Source organism: Zalophus californianus, chromosome 9 (genome assembly GCF_009762305.2).
Source record: "Zalophus californianus isolate mZalCal1 chromosome 9, mZalCal1.pri.v2, whole genome shotgun sequence".
In the NCBI taxonomy this organism is placed as follows: Eukaryota; Metazoa; Chordata; class Mammalia; order Carnivora; family Otariidae; genus Zalophus; species Zalophus californianus.
This window is the reverse complement of record NC_045603.1, coordinates 102802123-102826265: the sequence shown is the minus strand read 5'-3', so window position 1 is coordinate 102826265 and position 24143 is coordinate 102802123. Positions and strand designations below refer to the sequence as shown.

The following is a 24143-nucleotide window of genomic DNA, read 5'->3' as shown; positions in this document are numbered from 1 at the left end:
AACTGATTTTGCATATTGATTTTGTACCCTGCAGGTTTACTAAATTTATAGTTCTAACAATTTTGGGGGGAGTCTTAAAGGTTTTCTACATATAAAATCATGTCACCTGCAAAGAGTGATCCTTTTACTTCTTCCTTTCCAATTTGGATGACTTTTGTTTATTTTTCCTGCCTAATTGCTCTAGCTAGGACTTCCAATACTATGTTGAATAAAAGTGACAAGAGTGGGCATCTTTGCCTTGTTCCTAACCTTAAGGGGAAAACTGTCAGCTTTTTGCTGTTGGATATAACATTAGCTGTGGACTTGTCACATATGGTCTTCATTATGTTGAGATACATTCCATCTATATACACTTTGTTAAGAGTTTTTATCATAAATGTATGTTGAATATTGTCAAATGCTTTTTCTGCATTAACTGAAATGATTTTTATCCTTTGTTTTGTTAATGTGGTATGTCATGTTGATTAAGATTTGTGGATGTTCAATCATCTTTGCATCCCTGGAATAAGTCCCATTTGATCATCGTGTTTGAACCTTTGAATTTATTGTTGAATTCAGTTTACTAATATTTTGTTGAAGGCTTTTTCATTTATGTTGATCAGTGATATTGGCCTGTAATTCTTTCTTTCTTTCTTTCTTTCTTTCTTTCTTTCTTTCTTTCTTTCTTTCTTTCTTTTCTTTCTTTCTTTCTTTCCTTCCTTCCTTCCTTCCTTCCTTCCTTCCTTCCTTCCTTCCTTCCTTCCTTCCTTCCTTCCTTCTTTCTTTCTTTCTTTCTTTCTTTCTTTCTTTCTTTCTTTCTTTCTTTCTTTCTTTCTTTCTTTCTTTCTTTCTTTCTTTCTTTCTTTCTTTCTTTCTTTCTTTCTTTCTTTCTTTCTTTCTTTTTTCTTTCTTCTTTCTCCTGTGGTATCCTTGTCTGATTTTAGTATCAGGGTGATGTTGCCCTCAAAAAATGAGTTCAAAAGCATTCCTTCTCTTCAGTTTTTTGGGAGAGTTTTTTTTTTTAAAAGGCTAGGTATTAAATCTTCTTAGAATGTTTTGTAGAATTCACCAGGGAAGCCTCCTGATCCTGGACTTTTGTTTATTGGAAGGTTTTTGATTACTGATTGAACCTCCTCACTAGTAATTGATCTATTCAGATTTTTTACATCTATCTTTATGATTCAGTCTTGGAAGACTGTATGTTTCTAGGAATTTATCCACTTCTTCTAGGTTGTTCAGTTTATTGGCATACAATTGTTTGTAGTAGTCTCTTGTGATCCCTTGTATTTCTTCGGTATCAGTTGTAATTTCTCCTCTTTTAATCTGTTTCTGGGGAGGCTTACTGAAGATGTAGGTTGCTGAAATATCTCTTAAGTAATCTTCCAGATTTTTAGGACAAACTTCTAGCTTTGTTGAGATTGGCTTTTTCTGTTGCGTGGGAAAAATGTGGCCTGAACTGCCTTTTTCCAGACAGATGGGGCAAACTTCATCAAAGCAGCAGACTGAGCAGTTTCTGGAATGTGAGAGGACTTCCTGGGCTTGGTTGCATTAAGTGGGATGACCAGACTGGCAGGTGCCTGCAATTAATCTTCCTATTCCTCAGTAAAATGCAGATGACCCAATGAGATACATAGATCTCTAAATACCCTTGGGCTAATCCAATCCTGGCCAACAAAATAGTCACTCATTATTGTGAAGGAATACCAAGAACCAATTTCACCTCTGCTAGGAAAAATTACTTCCTCTTTCTTCCAGCAGGCCTCTCACTTATCCCTCTCCTCACCGACTTTTCTTGTAAGACTAAAAGTTGCTCTTTGGAATCTTGGGAGTGGACCTTGACACCTCTGATTCACAGCCATTTAATCCTGTGGAATTTGACTAACATCTCTCTTATGGCCAGCTGTCATCCATTCATCTCTCCTTTGGCTTTGTGCCTTCTTTCAGCTTAGCTGCAAAGTGGGAAACAAGAGCAGAACAGAAGGTAGAGCTTGTATGTGTGGAGTTCTATGTACTAAGCACTATATTGGGTACTTCACATTATCTCATTAAACCTCACAGTAATGGTAGAAGATGATAGATAAATAGATAGATAGATAGATAGATAGATAGATAGATAGATAGATAGATAGCTGGATCTTGTAAGCCAGTGAGTACTATCTGAAGTTTAAAATAATACCAAATAGCAGACTCCTGGTGCAGAGTCCTAGAATATAGCATTATGAGGCTGGGCGCCCATTGAGCGTGATAATGTGTCTAGAAGATCAGTATAGGATAATACATATCTAACGCACAGATTCTGTTTTTCAGATGGATCCTCAAGAATCATTGTGACCCAGGCAAGACTTATTCTGCCTACGTGACTTTAATCAAGACTAGTTCTGGAAAAGACTCCATATTAATGACTATCAGCCACAGTTTAAGTGTCTATCATGAGCCCTAAAATATAGGTATGGGAAAAGATTTAAAAAAATGAGTCCCTCTTTCAGAGAATTTATATAGTCTAGTTAGGAAGATAAGGTTAACATACAATACACTTTTATGGACATTTATTATTCTTTCTCCTGTTATAAAAGCAATACAAGTTCACTATATAAAATATAAAAAAATTAAATAGAATAAAATAAAAATCATCCCAAATCTCACTACCCAAATTAACCATAGTTAAAATTCCAAATTATAAATCTTTACACACATACATCCCCTTCACCGGCCCTCCACAAACAGGCATACTACCTCTACTCTTGCCTCACACTTAGTCATAGGAGGAGGTTCTTATGCAAGTGGGTCATAAATTCTGCCATTTCCTCTTTCCCTTCTAGAGATGTCTGCCTGGGAATGTGATTTGGCTTAAAGTACAGAGAGAGTTTTTTTTTAAAGCTACTTTATGTTCTCAGTGTATCCATCAGTCAACTGTCAGCTCTGTAAAGTCTCCTGTTTCTTGTGCAGGTAGGCCTCTTGGGCTTATATTACCATTTAAGGTGAGGGGGGAAAGGAAGTGACTGACATAGTTCTGCACCAACAACATAAAGCTATTCCCATTTGGGCAGAGAAGGTCAGTAAATACTATGTTGCATATGGGGAAATGGTTTTCTTCCATAAAGTAGCTACAAACTACATTTGAGAGTTAATATTAGTCAGGTATGCATGCATGCATGTGTGTAAGGCAGAGAGAGAGATTCTGGATGACTAAGAAGAAATCCTCATTCTGTATTTCTCAATGGCGGTGAGATCTTTAAAAAATCTCACAACCTGCTTTAGACTCATCTGCTGAAGGGAAGGTCCCCTGTGGTGGTAATCTAGGCTAGAGGTCCTAAACTAGGAGCCCCATACAGTGTTGGCCTGTACAGTGTTTAAAGTTTAAATTCGTAGTCAGTGTGAAACCACCAGGAGATATCACATAAAATGTAGGATTTCCAGCTTTTTTTGAAAGAAAGAGAAGTAAATAAATAAAAAAAGATCTGGCAATCCTGGGCTTTTTTTTTTTTTTTTTTTAATTAAGGAGATTAGCCCTTCTGGGTATCGTACTTTTCCCCCAGATTATTGTCTTTTTAATTTGTTTTTGTTTTTTTTTTTTAAGATTTTATTTATTTCTTTGACACAGAGAGATAGTACAAGCAGGGGGAGCGGCAGAGGGAGAGGGAGAAGCAGACTCCCCTCTGAGCAGAGAGCCCGATGTGGGGCTTCATCCCAGGACCCTGGGATCATGACCTGAGCCCAAGGCAGATGCTTAACTGACTGAGCCACCCAGGTGTTCCTTGGGGGGTTTTTAAATTGTTACATGTTTTTATTTCTGTGCAGAAATTTTAAATGGTTATGTAGTCAAAGTAACCAATCATTTCTTTTATGGCTTCTGAATTTCGTATCTTGATGAGAAAGAATTTAATTTCTTGTATTTATTGCTAGGGCTGTCGTAACAAAGCACCACATAGACCGTGTGGCTTAAACAACAGAAATTTATTTCCTCACAAGTCTGGAGGCCAGAAATCTAAGATCAAGGGGTCAGCAGGGTTGGTTTCTTCTGAGGCCTCTCTCCTTGGCTTGTAGATGGCGGCCCCTTCCCTGTGTCTTCACATAGTCTTTCTTGTCTCTGGGTCCTAACCTCCTTTCTTCTATGGACAGCAGTCAGATTGGATTAGGGCCCACTACAACGACCTTATTTTAACTTCATTACCTTTATGAAAACCCTACCCCCCAAAATAGGATCTGATTTTATTTTATTTTCTAGATAGTAACTTAATGTCCCAACTCTATTTATTAATCATATTTTCCCCCAAATTTTGAAATTCTTTTCTCTTACAGTCAATTTGTGTGTATACTTGGGTCTATTTCTGGATACTATTTTATACCACCAATCTGTCTATTCCTGTGCCACTACCAAACTTTTAATTACAGTAATTTTATAATCTATTTTAATTTCCTAGGGCAAATTTTACCCTGTTATTTTTCTCTTTCAGAATTTTCATCACTATTTTTGCATATTTGCTTTCAACATTTACTTTAGCATTGCTTTGCCTTGTAAAAAAAAATCTAACGGCATTTTTATTGTGATATGGTCAAAGATATAGATGAATTTAGGAAAGACCTTACATGTTCAGATTATTGAGACTTTACATGTCTATATTATTTCTTAGCATTGTATACTTTTTTGTACTGCTTAAATTTTTAACCATGTACATGTATTCCTTTTTATAACCAGAAAAAAGTTCATTTCCATTCTAAAAAAAAATTAAAAAATAAAAGAATACAACAGGGGTAAACAATGATTAGCAGAGATAAATTTATCTAGAGAAGCATTTGGGAGCTCTTTAAATCCTAAACCCCACAATTCTATCTTCCTTTCTGTTTATGGACGTCTTGCTTTCTCACGGTTGGAACAGAATAGATTCAGCAACACAATTGACATAGTCGGCTTGTTATACCCTAATGAGAAATGTTAGTTCTCCCTTCTGCTCTCATTTCTGCAAATTCAAAAGATATGCTACTCTCTCCAATGTTGTCTAGGCTGAGAGAGGCAGACCGTAAACTTGGCAGGCATCCCTAACATTCCCCAGCCAAGGCCGTCATTGTCTGACTAAACTGAAAAGTGTCAGGTTTCTAGTGACAAAGGGGCAGCTTTGGGTCCTGCTCCGGCCTCACCGGCAACCAGCTGCTTTTCTCTGGTGAGCTCAAGTGTCTTCCCCGCCCCTCCTGAAGACATGCACGCCCAAGGAGAGACCTGTGGCGAGCAATCAAGCACCTTAAGTGGGTCATTATGCCTTTTTAATGTAGTGAGAAAGTGATCAGGTGTTACACTTCTTTTTAAGAGATCGTTTCTAGCGTTGTTTCTTGGTTTCCCAGTTAAGTGAAGGCCTCCTAGTTCTATTTTCTTTCTTGCCCCGTTTTCTTTCATTCATTCATTCATTCACTCATTTCAGCACATAGTGAGAGTAATCATTCTAAAATATGTCAGAACCGTGTCACAACTCTGCTCATAACCCTCCGCTGACTTTGTACCTCACCTGGAGTAAAAACCGAAGTCCTTACAGTGGCCTACTTTGGGCTCTCGCAGATCTAGTCACTGATTGCCAACATCTAGGACCTCATCACCACCTTTTCTCCCTATCATTCACTCTACTCCAGTCACACTGATCTCCTTGCTGTTCCCTTAATGCTGGAACTCTCTTATCTCAGCTGGCTACCTGGGTCACTCCCTTACCTCTAGTGCTTTATGCAAATGTTACCATATGGGTGAGGCATTGTCTGGTCACCCCACCTAAAATTGTAAGCACTGTACTCCCAGCCCCCCTCCTGGCTTAATTTTCCTTCCTCGACCTTACCACTATCTAACATAGTATAAACTCAGTTTTTATTTACTATCTATCTCCTAAATATAATACTAAATATAATACTAGAATATAAGCTCCATGAAGACAGGATTTTTTGCCTGTTAGTTTTATTGTATCCCCAGAGCCTGGAACAATGCCTGCTACAAAGGCATTCACAAACATTCGCAGAATGAGTGAACAAATTAGTAATCACTCTAGGTTGGGATCAGGGCATTCATCCACCTTCCAGCTGCCTTTCCCCAAAGCCACAGAGGTTTTGGAGTCTCTGGTTCTGTCTCATAGAGCAAGAGTTTAACTTTCATGGAGCCATTATATTAAGATGTGGGGATTCCCAGAGGCACCACTGACCTTAGAATTTTTTTCAGCGAAATTGCTTTATTTGCAGAGTAAATAATTAAGATCTCTTCAAAAAAGAAAGATAGGGGCGCCTGGGTAGCTCAGTCGTTAAGCGTCTGCCTTTGGCTCAGGTCATGATCCCGGAGTCCTGGGATCGAGCCCCGCATCGGGCTCCCTGCTCTGCCAGAGGCCTGCTTCTCCCTCTCCCCCTCCCCCTGCTTGTGTTCCCTCTCTCACTGTGTCTCTCTGTGTCAAAAAAAATTAATAAAACATTAAAAAAAAGAAAGAAAGATAATAAACAACTGTGCCTACATTCGAAACTTTCTTTGGTTAATAGGAAGAATCTCTTCTAGCATCTAGTATTTATTTATCATGCATTCATTGTCATTCGATACACAGCACTACCGAAATCAATTTGCTTCTTAGTTCCCTTAGTGAGGGTGTGGGGGACGGTGCTCAGATACTCTTTATTCAACAAATATTTATTGAGTGTCAACTAGAGCAGAATCAGTCTACAGTGCTGGAGATAATTCTTTCCTTCATAAAATTTACAGTCTAATAGGGAAGATAGACAGTAAACTGATTAATAAATATATAATCACAAACTGAAGAAAGCACACTGAAGGTAACAAGCAGAGTACTGTGCTAAATGATAACTAGGTGGACCTTCTCAGATACAGGTAGGGAAGGCTTGTCTGAGGAGATACTATTTGCGTGGCAATTTGAGGATAAGGAGCCAGCCATAGACGTCCATGGAGACCGAGAGCTGGTGTGTTCTCAGAACTGAAAGGAAGCCAAGGCGGCCGAAGCAAAACCAACAAAAAGAAAAAGGACCCCAAAGATGTTGAAGGGATATGGCTAGATCACGCTGAGGAGCTTAGATTTTTTTTTTTAAGATTTTATTTCTTTATTTGTCAGAATGAGAGAGAGCACGCACAAGCAGGGCGAGCAGCAGGCAGAGGCAGAGGGAGAAGCAGGCTCCCCGCTGAGCAGGGAGCCCGATGTGGGGCTCGATCCCAGGACCCCGGGACCCCGGGACCATGACCTGAGCCGAAGGCAGATGCTTAACCGACTGAGCCACCCAGGCGCCCCTGAAGGGCTTAGATTTTATTCCAAGTGCATTGTGAAGCCATTGAGGAGTTATTAAGCAGGTGATGACCTAACCCAACTTACTTTAAAAAGATCGCTCTTGGGGCACCTGGGTGGCTCAGCCGGTTAAGCGTCTGCCTTCTGCTGAGGTCATGATCTCAGGGTCCTGGGATCAAGCCCCTTGTAGGCCTCCCTGCTCAGCAGGGACCCTGCTTCTCCCTCTCCCTCTGCTGCTCCCCCTGCTTGTGCTCTCTCTTTCTCTGTCAAATAAATAAATAAAATCTAAAAAAAAAAAAAAAGTCACTCTGGCTCCTTGGAGTATGATAGCCACTAACCACATGGGGCTATTGAGCACTTGAATTATGGTGAGTCCAAATTGAAATAGACTATAAGTGCAGAATATATGTTATTTTGTGTACTTGAAATTTTTCATTTAAAATCACATTAAAATGTAAAATATTTCACTAATATTTATATTGATTACATGTTGATATATTTGAATACTTTGGCTAATTGTCGAAATTAATTTCACCTGTTTCTTTTTAATTTAATGTGGCTACTAGAAAATTTGAAATTACATATGTGGTCACATTATATTTCTATGAGACAGTGTTGCTCTGGTTATTTATGAAAAACAGGTTGGAGGGAGAGCAACAGAGGAAGCGGGAAGACCAGGGCTGAGGCTATTGTCATTTAGAACTGATGGACTAGTTGGATTAGGGTGTTATCGTGGGAAATGCGGAGAAGTAAATACATCTGAGATATGGTGGGGGTTTCCATAGAATTTACTGATGGATCGAGGATGATTTCCACATTTCTGAATTGAGCAACAGGTTACATGATGGTGCTAAATACTGAGATGAGGAAAACGAGGGAAGGACTGGATTTGGGGTGGCAAAGTCATGCCAAGCCCAGTTTTGGACCTACTAAGTTTGAGCTACCTGTGAGCCATTCCAGTGGAGATGCCACGCTGGCAAATAGTCATCTGGGACTGGAGCTCAAAGGAGAGGTTTGGACAGGACTAAAGAGAAAATTCTGAGTTCTCAGCACATACATGGTATGGCGGGTTAGGAAGATAGTGTCAACAGAGAAGAGAAGAGGGCCCAAGGACTGAGCCCTGTGTGGCTTACTTAGCTCATGTGCCCCACAGTGACTGTTGGGGGGTGAGTAGGAGACAAGGGGCCTGCAAAGGAGAACAAAAGAAACACAGACCTAAGATCAACACAAGGAAGAGATGGTGTCCTTGAACCAAGAGAGGAGCTTGAAGAAAGAAGAGTTCCCTGCTATGGCAAATGTTGCTAAGAGGTCAGAGAGATAAGCACTGAGCAGTACTCACAGGTTCAAGCCACAAGGAAGCCATATACTAGGAATAAGCACGACAAAAGCCATTCCTCCCTGGCAGGTGGGAAAGGAAGCAAGGTAGTAAATGGAAGGTGAAGTAGCAGTGTGTCAAGTCTTCACTCTTTAAAGAAATTTGGCTCTGAAGAGAGAAGAGACAAGGAAGTCACCCAGAGAGAGATGAGGAATCAAAGGGGAGACAGGAGTGTGGGAATGGTAACAGATGGAGTGAGTTTAATGACGAAGGACAAGAAAGGTATAACCAGAGGAGCAAAGTCCTTGAGAGCTGAGAGGAGTTGAGAGCTGGGACAGGGGTGCAGGGAGAGAAGGATTTACCCCAGAGCTAATGAAGCTGAAGCCTCAGGGCTCCTTACTTGCATGGTCCTCTTTCAAGACCTAGTTTGTATTTGTAATTTTGTATTTTATTTTCTTACAAAGGGGCTTCAGAACCCCGCTACCCCCAATCTGGTTTTGCTCTGGCAAGGAAGGAGTGACTTTGGTTAGGAGGAGAGATGGCCCCCAGTGTTTCCCAAACTTGAGTGATGACAGTAAAGTAGAACAATGAAACAAAGTCTCAACACACCAAAAGATTTATCAGAGGAACCACAGGAACTTATGTTCCCAGCTTGAGAATCACTGATCCACTTGAGACATTCACATAGGAAAATAAGAATCTGAGTTCTGTGTCTGGCTTCATCTATGCCATGTGTGGGGCTGGCTTCATGGGTATGTGACCTATACGGTCACATTGGGCCACATGCTTAGAAGGACCCTGTGCTTGGGTTAATGTTCTGCTGTCACCATCTTGAAATTCCTCATAGTATTTGAATAAGAAGTCCCACATTTTCCTTTTGTATTGGGCCCTGCAAATTATGTAACTGCTTCTGGCCAAAGGTTGACATTTGACTTTTTCTAAAAATTGAGATATAATTCACATACCATAAGTACTTGACTTATTTGTGCCTTGGTTTCCTCATCTTCAAGTAACCATAATAATTCTCACTTAGGTAGGTGTTATGACAATGAATGCAAAGTTCTGTGAGTTCCTCCAATGAGGTGAATCTTTCCGTTAGGTAAACTATCATACTTGTTTTGCATTCTACTACTTACCATGCCTTGGTTTCTTGCAGCTGCAGCTGAGACTTTCTATCCTTAACCCATACCGATAGGATTTTTTTTCTTCCATTTCACACCAACGACCTTTTCCAAATGAGATTTAAATACATTGATCACAGCATCTTCTTTCTGAAGCTCTCTCTGCTTGGTGGGGTTTGGATCTATCAGTGATTGTCCTCTGTGGAAGGTATAAGCAGATACAAATGCAAGAGTTGGTTAGGCAAAGTCAATGCTTTTATCCCCATCTTACGAGAGTGCTCAAGATAGCAGATCAGCAAAATTAATGAGAAAAGGGAAAAAGAGAGGCTGGTCTGTTTCTGACATTTGCTGGGCCCGAGGCACAAATACAGACAAGGAAACACACTATAGATTTAATATTTAAAATTTATAATTTATGGTAACAAACTTAAAAGTCGTATACCCTTCTACCTTGACAAATATATTTTTATAATGTTGGTTTGGTTTAAATAGAAAATTTGGACTCCTTGGATTTCTTGCTGGAACACAACAGTGTGAGGTGAGCCAGCTTCCAGTCCTCCCCATGTTTTCTTCCTATTTCTGGCTCAGAAAGTTTTAGGGGCTGATGGAGCAGTAGCTACAGAGGGACTGGAGGCAGAGGACATAGAGAACTTCCCGATCTCGTCCTTGAGCTGAGTTGAGCATGTGAGGAGATCCTAGTTTTTATTATCATTAGGGATTCATTTCTCAGAATTGGAAAAGATGTAGGAATGCTGGGGTCAACTGAGGACAGAGCTCAGGTTGTGTGTCCTAGCCAATGCCCTGCACACTATTGGGTTTAACCTCACCTACCACTTGAGGTCCTCTCCCACGAATGGCTGTCCAGCAGTACCAGGCCCCTTTCCATTGGGCTTGACAAGATCAAATCAAAGGTACAAATGGAGATAGAAATGCATGGCAAGGAGTTGTAAAGAATGGGTCCTGAGACACTGTATTTTCTAATCATCCTACAGCATATGTTCCTTTACAAGCACAGGATCAGGTACTTGCAGTCTGAACATGCAGTGCAGGTTGGTGCACCAAGAATTTCTAGAGGAAGTGGTGGTGGGGAGAAGTAGTGGCAACTATCCCTTTTTTTTTTTTAAGATTTTATTTATTTATTTGAGAGAGAGAGAATGAGAGAGAGAGAGCACATGAGAAGGGGGAGGGTCAGAGGGAGAAGCAGACTCCCTGGCAGAGCAGGGAGCCTGATGCGGGACTCGATCCGGGGACTCCAGGATCATGACCTGAGCCGAAGGCAGTCGCTTAACCAACTGAGCCACCCAGGCGCCCCAGTGGCAACTATCCCAATAGGTGGATATCTGGACTCTGAGAGTATCTCCAGAGTTTCCATCCAGATAAGAAAATAAGCTTCAGCCTGATGTTAGGCTCCTTTGTCACCAGTAGGATGGTAAATTGAATTTATCCAATCCTGGTAGCTGCCTTGCTTTCTAGTATTTATGTCAAAGAAATAATGAGAAGCAAAGGGAGCTGCCAGGGGACATGGTACTGCCAGGTAGAAAGAGTCTTTCTGAAAATAGAGTCAAAACATGGGGCGCCTGGGTGGCTCAGTCAGTTGAGTGTCTGCCTTTGACTCAGGTCGTGGTCTCGGGGTCCTGGGATGGAGCCCCACGTCAGGCTCTCTGCTCAGCAGGGAGTGTGCTTCTCCCTCTCACCTCCTCTGTGTTCTCTCTCTCTCTCTCTCTCAAATAAATAAATAAAATCTTAAAAAAAAGAAAAGAAAAGAAAGTCAAAACATAAAACAGAGCCAACAGACTCAGGAAGACAGTGAGCATGAGCAAACAATGTGATGACCATGGACCCAGCCTTGCCCAAAGCTTAGGAACTAACATTTACAGCTGACAAATTCCTCCTCCTTTTTCCTTTCCTTTCCTCTTCTTTTCTTTCTTTTTTCCCTTTTTCTTTTTTTTGCATGAGTTACTTTAAATTGGCTTTCTGTCATTCACAACTGGAAGAGTCCTGACTAACCCCCAGAGTAAGGCCCTATATTCATGAATGGAGAGTTGAGATGAGTTGATTAGTACAGGGAAAATATTTCCAAATTGTTGCCAGCCCATAAGTATGGTTTAAATTGGATACATTACTTTGAGTAAGAACTGATAAACATTCTCTGGGAATCTGTATAAGCACTTGACCAGAAGGATTGGGTAAGCCATTCTCTGTAATCCCACTCCTTACATACAATAACAGTTGCCTGAATTTTTCCAGAGTGGAAAGCAAAGAAAGCAAAAAAGCCAGATATATCTGTAAATATCCACCAACCAGCTACAATAAGACTGTGTTTGCTACTGACTCCCATGATTAAGTCCATATTGTCTTAATTATGTGATCACACACAAATACTTGAGTTCCTACTAGGTGCAGAGCATTAGGATCAATATGGTGGCAGATATAAGGAAGTAGAAAACATTGGTCCTTCTTTCAAGGAGTTCATGAAGTTAATTGGGAGATACAACCTAAATAGTGTACATATAAAGTTGAAAAAATATGAGTGTTTGGAAAAGAGTTTGGCAGTTCCTCAAAAAGTTAAACATGGAGTTACCATTTGATTCAGCAGTTCAATTTCTAGGTATTTACCCAAAGAGAAAGAAAACACATGTCCACACAAAAATTGTACATGAATGTTCGCCACAGTACTATTCATAATAGCCAGAGGTGGGAACAACCCAAATGTCCATCAATAGAGGAATAGATAAACATAAGTGGTATACCCATAAACTGGAATATTTATTCAGTCATAAAAAGGAATAAAGTATTATGGTACAAAAAGAAATGTAGATATGGTTTTTTTTCCTGGTTCCTGGCACAGAGCTCCTAATACCCTTGGATTTTCCTATGTGATGGGGTGATAGGAGAGTCTTTTGTTATTCATAATAAACGCCTTTCAACTAACCATACCTGAGTTCATACTAATGGGGTGACTCTTGGTGGGCCCCTAGATAGCTTCATGATGGGAGCTGGTTGCAAGCAAGATTAGCCATGATTAAAGTTGGAAGTTTCAGTCCCACTCCCAACATCCAGGGAAGAAAAAGAGACAGAAGCTTGAGTTCAATCACCAATCGCTAATGGTTTAATCAATTAGTAATGAAATGTCCATAAAAGAACCCTAAACAGCGGGGTTCAGAGGGCTTCCAAGTTAGTGAACACATCAAAGTGCTGGCATGGAAATTCTGTACCTCCTCTCACGATACTTTCCCCATGTATCTCTTCCATTTGGCTGTTCCTGAGTTGTATCTTTTATAATAAACTGGTAACAATAAGTAAAGTGCTCTTGTGAGTTGGGGTTATTCTAGTGAATTATCAAACCTAAGATGTGGGTTCATCTTAGTTGGCTAGGCAGAAATATGGATAGCCTGGGCACCCCATTTGCAGGTGGTGTCTGAAGTGGTGTTTAGTCCCACAGGACTGACACCTTAACCTTGTAAAGTCTGATAACTCCAGGGGTTAGAGTCAGAGTTGAGCTGAATTGTAGGACACCCAGCTGGTAGCAAGGAACTGGTCCATGTCAAGAAGAAAGGAACTCAGGAGCACTGACGCATGCTACAACATGGATGAACCTTGAAAACATTATAGTAAGTAAAAGAATCCAGACAGAAAAGGCCACATACTGGGGCGCCTGGATGGCTCAGTTGTTAACCGTCTGCCTTCGGCTCAGGTCATGATCCCAGGGTCCTGGAATCGAGCCCTGCATCGGGCTCCCTGCTCAGTGGGGAGCCTGCTTCTCCCTCTCCCACTCCCCCTGCTTGTGTTCCCTCTCTCACTGTGTCGCTCTCTGTCAGATAAATAAATAAAATCTTAAAAAAAAAAGAAAAGAAAAGGCTACATATTCTATGATTTCATTAATATTAAATGTCAAGAATAGACCAGTTATATAATCAGAAAGTAGATTCATGGCCGGCAGGGACTTGAAGGAAAGGGAGAACTGGAAGTGGCTGTTAATCAATATGGGCTTCTGTTTGGAATGAAAAAAAATGTTTGGGAATTAGATAGTGGTGATGATAGCATAACTTGGTGGATATACTGAAAACCACCATATTGTATGCTTTAAAAATAAACAAATAAATAAACTTTTTGTTTAAAAGAGCAAGGGGAAGGAGTGTGACACGGTTATACGTGAGAACTTATCACACCAGTTCTCCCTGCATAGAGCAATGCATTGTGAAGGAGGCACTATAATGACACACAGGACAAATAATAGTTTCCAGTCAACCGACAGTGACTTCAAAATAGCTGATTCCATAATGGCTATTTTCAGGCTATTACCTTAGCTTAACCTAATACAGAAACCAAGAGTTTCTATCTTAATCACATAGCCAAATCTTTGCTGACTCCCAACATCTACTTTCTTCTTAGTCTTTTTTAACTGGTTATAAGAAATCATTTGTTATTTTCAGCTAAAAATAGATACAAGAGATCTCAAAAGACTAAGGTTGATGTATTAGCGCATGTTCTTCCTGGAAAGCAAGGATTGAGACCAAGCCTCGAGTAAAAGTATTTGGGGGTCGGGGACAGTAATCCCATAGAGGTAGGGAGAGTAAAACAGGAAAGGAGAGAAAACCAATAGGTGTAATCTCAAAATGGTTGTTATCGGAAGCTGCATTTCTATCTCTTTCGGGCTTTTTGAGGAACTATGTGGAATGGCCTCAGAATTATCCACCTTAGAGCAGGAGGGATTGGTCCTTGATCACATTGTCAAGGTTTGCTTTGTGGGGCACAGATTCCCCTGCACTTCTAGGTTGTGTATGCATGAGTGCCTGGTGGATTTTGTAGGAATTCCCTCACCTCAGACTGAGTTCTGGGGCAGAACATAAGAATTAGGCCAGAGAGGAGTTGGTTGCTCCTCCATGGGACTTACACCATTGGTTTTCCTGGTTTTTAGGCCTTTAGATTTGGACTGAACCTATACCACCAACTTTCCTGGGCCCCCATCCTGCACACAGTAGATCATGAGACTTCTCAGCCTCCATAATCATATACTCCCTTTGATGATACTGTACTAGAGGACATCAAATGCATGTGACATCATGCCTAACATGGATCCTTAACTTGAAGTTAAGAGAGTAACAGTAAGCTGTCCAGCTACTGAGAGATCGTAGGAACCTCTTTCTTGGTCTCTTAGATTACTCTCTCTCAGGATAGCTGACCACCATATTGTGAGGATATTCAAGCAGCCCTATGGGGTAAAGAAGACCCTATGGGGAAGAGCTGATGCTTCCTGCGAACAACCAGCATCAATCTGTTAGCTATGGATAAGGTGCAGTCTAGGAAGCAGGCCCTCACTGAACACTGAAAATGCTGGCACCATGATCTTGAACTTTGCAGCCTCCAAAACTGTGAAAAATAAGTTTCTATTGTTTATAAGCCAAAAAAAAAAAAAAATTGGGGCTAAAGTAAGAGGTGAACCAATTAATAATTTTAAAAATATTACAACACCTTAAATTTACACAATGTTAATGCCAAATATATTTCTGTAAAAGAATTGATGCAAAATTTAAAAAATATTATAGACAATGAAGGCTAAGAGATCAATAAAAGAAAGAATCTTTTCAGGTTGCTGACATATGGATTATAACAGGTGAAACTTGGATTTGTAACATTAACATAGTTCTGTATCATAGTTATCGGGTTTTATTACCATATACTTAAATATAATATATTTTACTTATATATTGCCTACAATTTAAGTAGTTCTCACTTTCTTTACCATGCGGGGAGTCTAAAATCGTGTAAACATAAAAGAAAATAAGATGGGGAAGGAAGTCTTTTAAACAAATGGTGCTGGAAAAACTAAATATACACAAGCAAAAGAATGAAGTTGGACCTTTACCTTACACCGTATATAAAAACTAAAAAAAATGGATCAAAGACCTACCTATAAGTGCTAAAACAAAAAGTGCTTACAAAAGACTTTTGAGAAATTTCCATGACATTGGATTTAGCAATGTTTTCTTACATTTGACACCAAAAGCACAGATAGCAAAAGAAAAAGCAAATAAATGTACTTCATCGAAATTAAAACATCTAGGGGTGCCTGGGTGGCTCAGTCGTTAAGCGTCTGCCTTTGGCTCAGGTCATGATCCCAGGGTCCTGCGATCGAGCCCCGCATCGGGCTCCCTGCTCCGCGGGAGAAGCCTGCTTCGCCCTCTCCCACTCCCCCTGCTTGTGTTCCCTCTCTCGCTGTGTCTCTCTGTCAAATAAATATATAATCTTTTAAAAAAATTAAAACATCTATGCATCAAAAAACACAATCAAGAGAGTGAAAAGACAGCCCACAGAATGGAAGAGAATATTTGCAAATCATTTTTCTAAAAGGGTTTAGTATCCAGAATATACAAAGAACTCCTACAATTCAGCAACAACAAAAGACACTACCCAATACAAAAATGGTCAAAAGACTTGAATAGATATTACTCCAAGACGGATAACTAGATGGCCAGTAAGCACATGAAAAAATGATCAATATCACTAGTCATTACAAAAATACAAACCATATTAAGATACCACTTCATACCCATTAGGAAAGCTACTATTTAAAAAAACCAAAACAGCTGAGAATAACAAAAGTTGGTAAGGATGTAGAAAAATTGGAACCATTGTACTTTGCTGATGTGAATGTAAAATAGTGCAGCCGCTATGAAAAACAGTTTGAAACAAAACAAAACAAAACACATTTTGGCAGTTCCTCAAAAGCTAAACATAGAATTACCGTATGATCCAGTAATTCCACTTCTGGGTATACACGCAAAGAATGGAAAGCAACAACTCAAATAGATACTTTACATCCATGTTATAGCAGAATTATGCACAATAGCCAAAAAATAGAAAGAACCATGTGTTCAAAATATGAATGGACAAACAAAATATGATATACCTATGATGCAATATTATTCAGCCTTATAAAGAAAGGAAGTCCGTACAAAAAGAATGAACCTTAAAGACATATTATGTGAGGACAGATATTGTATGAATTCACTTTTATGGTGTACCTACAGTAGGCAAATTCATGGAGACAGAAAATAGATAAGAGGTTACCAAAGTCTGAGGAGGGAGGTATGTGGAGTTATTGTTTAACAGGTGCAGAGATTCTGTGTGGGGTCACAAAAACATTTTGGAAATAGATACCAGTAATAGTTGCACAACACTGTGAATGTAATTAGTGTCACTGAATTGCATACTTTAAAATGATGAATTTTATATTACATGTACTTTGCCATAATAAAAAAGTACAGTAAGGAAGGAAGGAGGGAAGGGAGGAGGGAGGGAAAGGAGGAAGGGAGGATGGGAGGAAAGGAAGGAAGGAAGGAGGGAAGGAAGGAAGGAGGGAGGGAAGGAAATAATACAAAAATTTCTTCAAAGGGACCCCTTCGGTAACATCCAGGGCAAATCTGTACCATCTTAAATTAATAAGACCATTTTCAGGGGTCTCTGGGAAAGACAAGCAGGTGGATTTGAGCAGGACAGGTAATTCTCACCTGCGTGTCAAATAAGGCACCTACCGCTGCAGAGCCGGATAGCAACAATGCTTTGAGAAAAGTAGTTTCAGCCTGGGCAGTTGGCTAGCGTTACTCAGAAATCGAAGCCCTACAAGGTTTAGCTTTCCTTTCCACCTGTTTGTTTGGCTCCTCTTTCTTTGTGATGAGCCAAGGTCATGAGCCAAGTCCAGATAACCACCTGGCACCCAAGGATTCAAGGGAGACTTTGATGCGCTATCACAGCGTCTCTTCCGCTCCTGACATGGGCTGCCAGAATCCTCCGTCTGATACCCTATCTGTCCTGCACTGCCATCTTTGCTTTTAAAATGTCAGTCTTTGAATCCTTCCAGGCATTTATCCCCAGAGTTGCTGAATGGGGCTCAAGAACCGTTTTTCTGGTTCTTCCTGTTTAGCACCTGCCATTATGATTGTCTTCTGAGATGCACAACAAAAGGTTCTTCCTAGCAGTTTCCTCTGGCTGTGGTATGCAACCAGCTCCAGCTGGTTTGGAGCCATGAACCCCGGCCCTCTCTCCACTCTCTTCCTTATTCTGCCTTCAGATCTTTGTGGGACCCAAGAAGTGCCTGTCCCTGCAGCCACCACGTGTCAAAGCTTGTGGCAGGCACTCCTGTATTTGGCACCATTTCCCCTGAGAACTTCCTGCTTGTTCTTTTCCAGGATTCTTCAAGGCTTTGTCTTTCTCTGCTTGACTATACTTTCAGGGATCATTTCTACGGTTTGTCTTTCTCTGCTTGTATCCTATGGGGAAAATTTACCTCTCTGCCTCAAAGGCTTACACTGGGCAGGATCTCAGATCTATGATCATTTTCAGAGAACTGTGTACACAGGAAAAGTTTGAGCAATGTTCTCTTCAATGCTGCTCTGCCAAAACTTAATTTTGACATCTTACCACATAAAAATTTTCTTTAACTGACATAAAATTTACCATAAAAATTACCATCTTTGGGGCGCCTGGGGGGCACAGTCAGTTAAGCGTCCAACTCTTCGTTTTGGCTCAGGTCATGATCTCAGGGGTGTGCGATCAAGCCCCATAGCCACTCCGCACTCAGCACAGAGTCTGCTTAAGATTCTCTCTCCCTGGGCACCTGGGTGGCTCAGTCGGTTAAGCGTCTGCCTTTGGCGGCACGAGTCATGATCCCAGGGTCCTGGGATGAGTCCTGCCTCCGGCTCCCTGCTCAATGGGGAGTCTGCTTCTCCCTCTACCCTCCCCCCCGACTCGTGATATCTCTCTCTCTCTCTCACTCTCTGTCTCTCAAATAAATAAAATCTTAAAAAAAAAAAGAATATTCTCCCTCTCCCTCTGCCCCTCCCCTTCCTCTCTTTAAAATAAATAAATAAATCTTTTTAAAAAATTACCATCTTAGCCATTTTTTAGGGTACAGTTCAGTAGTGTTGAGTACATTCACATTGTTGTGCAATCTCCAGAACTCATTTCATTTTGTAAAACTGAAACTCTACCCATTAAACAGCAACTCCCCTGTGTCCTCCCCACCCCCAGCCCCTGGCAGCCACTGGTCTACTTTCAGTCTTTATGAATTTGACTACCCTAGGTACCTCACATAACTGGAGTCACACAATAGTTGTCTTTTTGTCATTGGTCTCTTTTGCTTAGTGTAATGTTTTCAGGTTTCATCCTTTTTCTAGCATGTGTCAGAATTTCCTTCCTTTCTAAGGCTGAATAATATTCCACTGTATGCGTGTATTTCATTTTGTTTATTTATTCATCCACCAGTTTTGGATCTTGTGAATAATACTGCTATGAACATGGGTGTATAAATCCTCTTTGGGACCCCGTTTTCACTTCTTTTGGATATATACCCAGAAGCTGGATTGCTGGATCATATGGTAATTCCACTTTTTAATTTTTTAAGGAATTGCCATATTGTTACATAAAAGTTTTAGAGGATAACAAAATCTCTCAGAAATGATGAATGGAAACTTGGACTAAAGTGATGCAAGATGAGGAGCGCCTGGATGGCTCACTCAATTAAGTGTCTGACTCTTGATTTCAGTTCAGGTCATGATCTCAGGGTTGTGGGCTCAAGCCCCACATCGGGCTCCCCTCTAGGCATGGTGCCTGCTTGGGATTCTCCCTCTCCCTCTGCCCCTCCCCCCTGACTTGCATGCACATGTGCTCTCTCTCTGTGTCTCTCAAAAAAAAAAAAAATTCATGCAAGATGATAAGTCTGGAATCTTTAAAATTTATCATCAATATTTTCTTTGTTCTTAGATTTTCCATAAGTCTGCCTCTTTCCTTTCATTTCAGTCTACAGAGTGAAGATTATGTTCTTTTTCATGTGCCTGAAGCCTATGGTAATGATCTCAGTTTATTAGAGAGTGTCTTTGGGATCAACAACTGAGGACGAAAGGGGAAGGAGGTAAAATTGAGTAGAAGGAGAAGCTGAGTTGCCATGCGGGCCTGATGACAGCCACTTCCCAATCTACACGGAAGTGTAGAACTAAGATGGCTCATCAAGTAATTCGATGTTTGACCAAAACAGCAGTCTTAATACCTTTCTTGGTCATTGGATAGGGGCTGCCTGAGAAGAACATGACCTTGAGCTAGGCTCAAGAGAGTTAGGCTCTCTGCAGTTGAGATAATCTCCGAAACCTGTAGCTGTCGGTCACATTTCCAATAGCTGGGGCCATTAATCCATCTTCGAAGGGAGGTCTGAGCAGCATACCACCACATCCATCACAGTAGTTTTTGTGAAAGCCTGCTGAGGGAAGTTTCAGAAGCACAGAAAATCATGGGCCACAGGCACCAGTGAGAATGTGGCCGTGCAGTGCTAATAGAAGCTGTGTCATTCACTGTAAGAGAGTCTACGTGTGGTGGCAAAGAGGATGGACTCTAGAGCCAGAATAGCTGGTTTGAATCCTTGGTCCTATACTTCCCAGAGAGGTGAACTTGGTCAGGTTACTTGTCCTCCCTGTGCTTTAGTTTCCTCCTGGGACTAGGGGTCTACTAGAATCTATCTCATATACGTATTATAAGAATTAAATGAGTTAATGTGTATAAAGTGCTTAGGATAATGTCATGCCCAGAACAACTGTTATTATAACATATTATAGATATATAAAGTTTTATAAAAAGCTTTGAGTGACCACAAGGGTTTTAGAACCAAGAGAAACAGTGGGAAGGGAAGTTGAGAGATTCAGAGGGCTGGTAAAAAGAGTAACAAAAACGAGCAAGGAAGAACAAGAGGTTGAGAAAGGAGACACACCAAGAAAATAATAAAAATGGGAAAAAAATTGTCCAATTGAATATTAAATCAAAGGGCAACAAAATAAACAGTTTGAGAACATGACGGGGGAGTTGGTTCTCTGAATACTCTGAATATTTAAAGGATCTTACTTTCAGCAAAATTGCTTCTGATTCCCACTCCCTCTTTCCAATCATCCCACCATACTTTACCTTCCTCCTAGTCACTTTAAAGTCCCAACCCCCTCCTGACCAGTTATGAGGAACAGTCATTGTAGGAATATTTCTAATGCAAACATAGTGCACTCTATTAATAGAATGTGAATGTTGCCATGAAGCAGGTCAAGCAAAAGATGAGACAAGATCAACACACGAAAGATGAGTATAAGCACATCATTCCATCACGTGGTGGCTAAAGGCAAAACAAATGTACTGTAAGAGAGAATGAAATTTGAACCCATGATCCTAGGGGCACCTGGCTGGCTCACTCAGTGGAGCATGCAACACATGATCTCAGGGTTGTGAGTTTGAGCCCCATGTTGGGTATAGAGATTACTCAAAAATAAAATCTTAATGGGTGCCTGAGTGGCTCAGTCGGTTAAGTGTCTGCCTTTGGCTCAGGTCATGATCCCAGGATCCTGGGATCGAGTCCCACGTCGGACTCCCTGCTTGGCAGAGAGCCTGCTTCTCCCTCTCCCTCTGCTCATCCTGCTTGTGTTCTCTATGTCTCTCTCTTTCCCTCTCTCTCTCTCTCAAATAAATAAATAAAATTAAAAAATAATAATAAAATAAAATCTTAAAATAAAAATAAACCCACAAGCATAATGTTAGGGAAATAGACATTCCAATCCCTTTCACACCATGCCATCAAGTAACCCAGAGGAGAAGCTGTACCTAGTTGGAGCATAATAGAACTGCCAATAGCACACAGAATCTCTCTTGATTCTGTGACAAACTGGAGACTGATGAAGTATATAAAAATCACACATTTTTCAAGCTAGAACATATAAAAAAAGAGTACCTTGTATACTTAACTGAAAATGATCTTTAATTGTTCTGACTCAGTGACAGTCCTGTCACTGTCTCATCCATGTGGCTGGAAGTCTCTTCCCCAAACATTTCAGTCCTACTATGCTTATGCAGAGGACTGTGGGATTACATAGAGCTAACCCCACCCAAACCTCTGAGAAGAGAGTTCTCTTTGTTAAGTATGGTCTGAGTTTTAGGCCAATTATTTGCACTTTTCGTGTGTGTATGATTCTGTGTTGTATTGGATACTAGCTTTCTCTCCTGACTTCCCAGCATAACAGCACATCTTTGAAAAGTGGCCAAGCTCCTGAGAAAACTCAGAATCAAAAGACAGGAGCAGGAACGGATCCCCAAGTTCAGAGCTCCATCTTCAGCTGCTCTACCAACAATGGAAGTATTATTCTCATCTCTCCATCAGCAGGATCCATTGTTCTCTGGTTACAACAGGAGTGAGATAAATAGCAGCTGTAAGCCCCTGCCCTTCCTCCTCCAGGTCTGGGTACTGAATGTGAGAAGCCTGGCATTAGTGCAAAGGGTTCTGACAGTTCTCGAAAGACAGAGCTGATGAAGATGTGGGCATAAAATTCACTCTTTAAACACCATATATTATCTGCAAGGAGACAGTAGGAGAAGGCTGAGATGTTACAAAACTATCATCACTAATATTTTCCTATATGCTGCACATGAAATAACTAGAGAAACAACATAGTTTTGTCTGTAATTCATATACATATATTTGCATTTGCCAAGCCTTACATAGTCTTCGAGCCAATTTTCAAGCTTTTCTCCTTCTTTTCTTGCCTTGATTTTTATGGTTCCTTCCTGCACCTTACCACCTCAGATTCCTTACAATACACACTCAATTCTCAGTTTTCATGGTACTTATGTTCTATGAAGTCATTGTGAATGCTGAATTAGTGAATACTGAACCATTGCTCCTAGGGGAAATACAGGGTTCGGTTCCTACAAGTCTCTAGTCACAACATTTGCACTAACTGATCATTCATGTGTGTTTCTGTTTAAAGACATCTTATCTAATATATATTATTGATTCATTAACATTGAGCTTACAGCCAACAGCCACTATAATTCATGCCTGAATAAAGCTTATCTAACACATTTTTTCTCTGTAAGGCAAGTCATATTCTTCTTGCACTTAAAAACACTAGACAGCACTTCAGCACTATACTTGCAGGTCTTTTAAAACAACAAAATCACCAACAAAGGGTACAGAACTGCGAAAAACATGGCACTACATGGACCTTGAATAGGACATTTATTTACAGAATGAGAGCTGAAACAAGAAGGCAGAACTTCACATCGTTTGACCTCAGTTGGGAACACGCATGTGCTTCAGGCAGCTCACATTTTTCACAGCTCTACATATGTGTACATATGAACTCAAAAGCATTGCTAGAGGGGCACCTGGCTGGCTCAGTCGGTAGAGCATGTGACTCTTGATTGCAAGGTCATGAGTTCAAGCCCCATGTTGGGTGTGGAGCCTATTAAAAAAAAAAAGCATTGCTAGATTGATTTGGGGGATTACAGATCAATTTTAGCAGATAGACAAATTCACAAGCACAAAATCCTGTAACTGTACATATTAGTGAATGAGAATGTTTTGTTGGTGAAATCTTGCCATGGAATCAGATATCAAGAAAACATGGTTCTTTAAGCTTTCCGACTATGGAGAATTCTAAGTCCACTTTGGGATGTGTCAGCCTTCCTATAGAAGAATGACACTGGCACATGCCCTAACTCCTGTCATGAAAACATATACTGGGAGATGTTTTTCCACTATTGGACATGTATTAACTCTAAGCCAATGATTCTCAAGTACTGCCCGGGATGGACTGGCAGCAACAGCATCTCCTGGGAGTTGGTTAGAAATGAAAATTCTTGGGCCCCACTCCAGATGTGCAAAATTGGCATCTCTGGGGGAGAGGTCTAGCAATCAGGGTTTTGAAAGTCCCTCCAGAAGACTCAGCTGCACCCTCAAGTTTGAGAGCGCTGCTCTAAGTCTTGCAGTTTATATGGTCTGCCCCCCCACCCCCACCCCCACCCCTCCACAAGGTAATGGCCCATTGTCCTTTGGTATAGCAAGAGCCAGGGCTTGATAGTCAGAAGGACTGGGGTCAAATACCACCTCTGCCTTTTATTGTGGGGGAACCTGAAGTTACTTAAATACTCTGCCCTCTAGTTTCCTCATCTGTAAAAATGTGGAGATTAAAAGAAACAGTAGTAGATGAAAAATGCTTAGCACACAAAAGGCCCTCAGTAGACATCAGCATTCTTTTATTTCACTCCCTTTATTATTCATTCCTGAATAAGACAAGAATGGTGAAGAAAAAAAAAATCCCAGAGAGACAGTTTTCTTTCTTTAGAATAGAGTAGAGCTTGGGGTTTTATCTCAGAGAAAACAATGATCATTTTCACCATGCTCTGTCCTCCATCTCTCCCCCCTCCCTCCCCACCAAAAGCTGGTACTCTGGTCTCAGTGTAGCCACAGTGGGGGAAACTCACTAAAGTCCTTCAAAGAGAACCCGGACGATTTCACTGAGTTCCTGTACCTTGATATACATTTAAAAAGTAAGTCGTCTGGACTCATTCCATTCTATTTTACTTCTATCTTCTACTTCCATCCGAAGACTTTTTGTTCTACTCTTCCTTTAGCCTAAGACACAAAGATTTCCACTCAGTTGGCTTGGTAGGATCCTT

The 24143-nt window shown here is 40.7% G+C and overlaps 1 long non-coding RNA gene across 2 annotated transcripts; it reads right to left on the bottom strand.

Annotated features, from left to right (window-relative positions):
• Positions 1 to 1253: 1253 nt before the first annotated feature.
• Positions 1254 to 22836, bottom strand: LOC113923104. Of its 2 annotated transcripts, none has more exons than XR_003520171.1 (3): positions 22792 to 22836; positions 9678 to 9861; positions 1254 to 1928 (listed from the first exon to the last, which is right to left on the bottom strand). It is a non-coding gene; the product is annotated as an uncharacterized LOC113923104 (long non-coding RNA). The 2 variants fall into 2 exon arrangements; XR_003520172.1 differs by lacking the exon at positions 22792 to 22836 and adding an exon at positions 21418 to 21503.
• Between the last annotated feature and the right edge of the window lie 1307 nt (positions 22837 to 24143).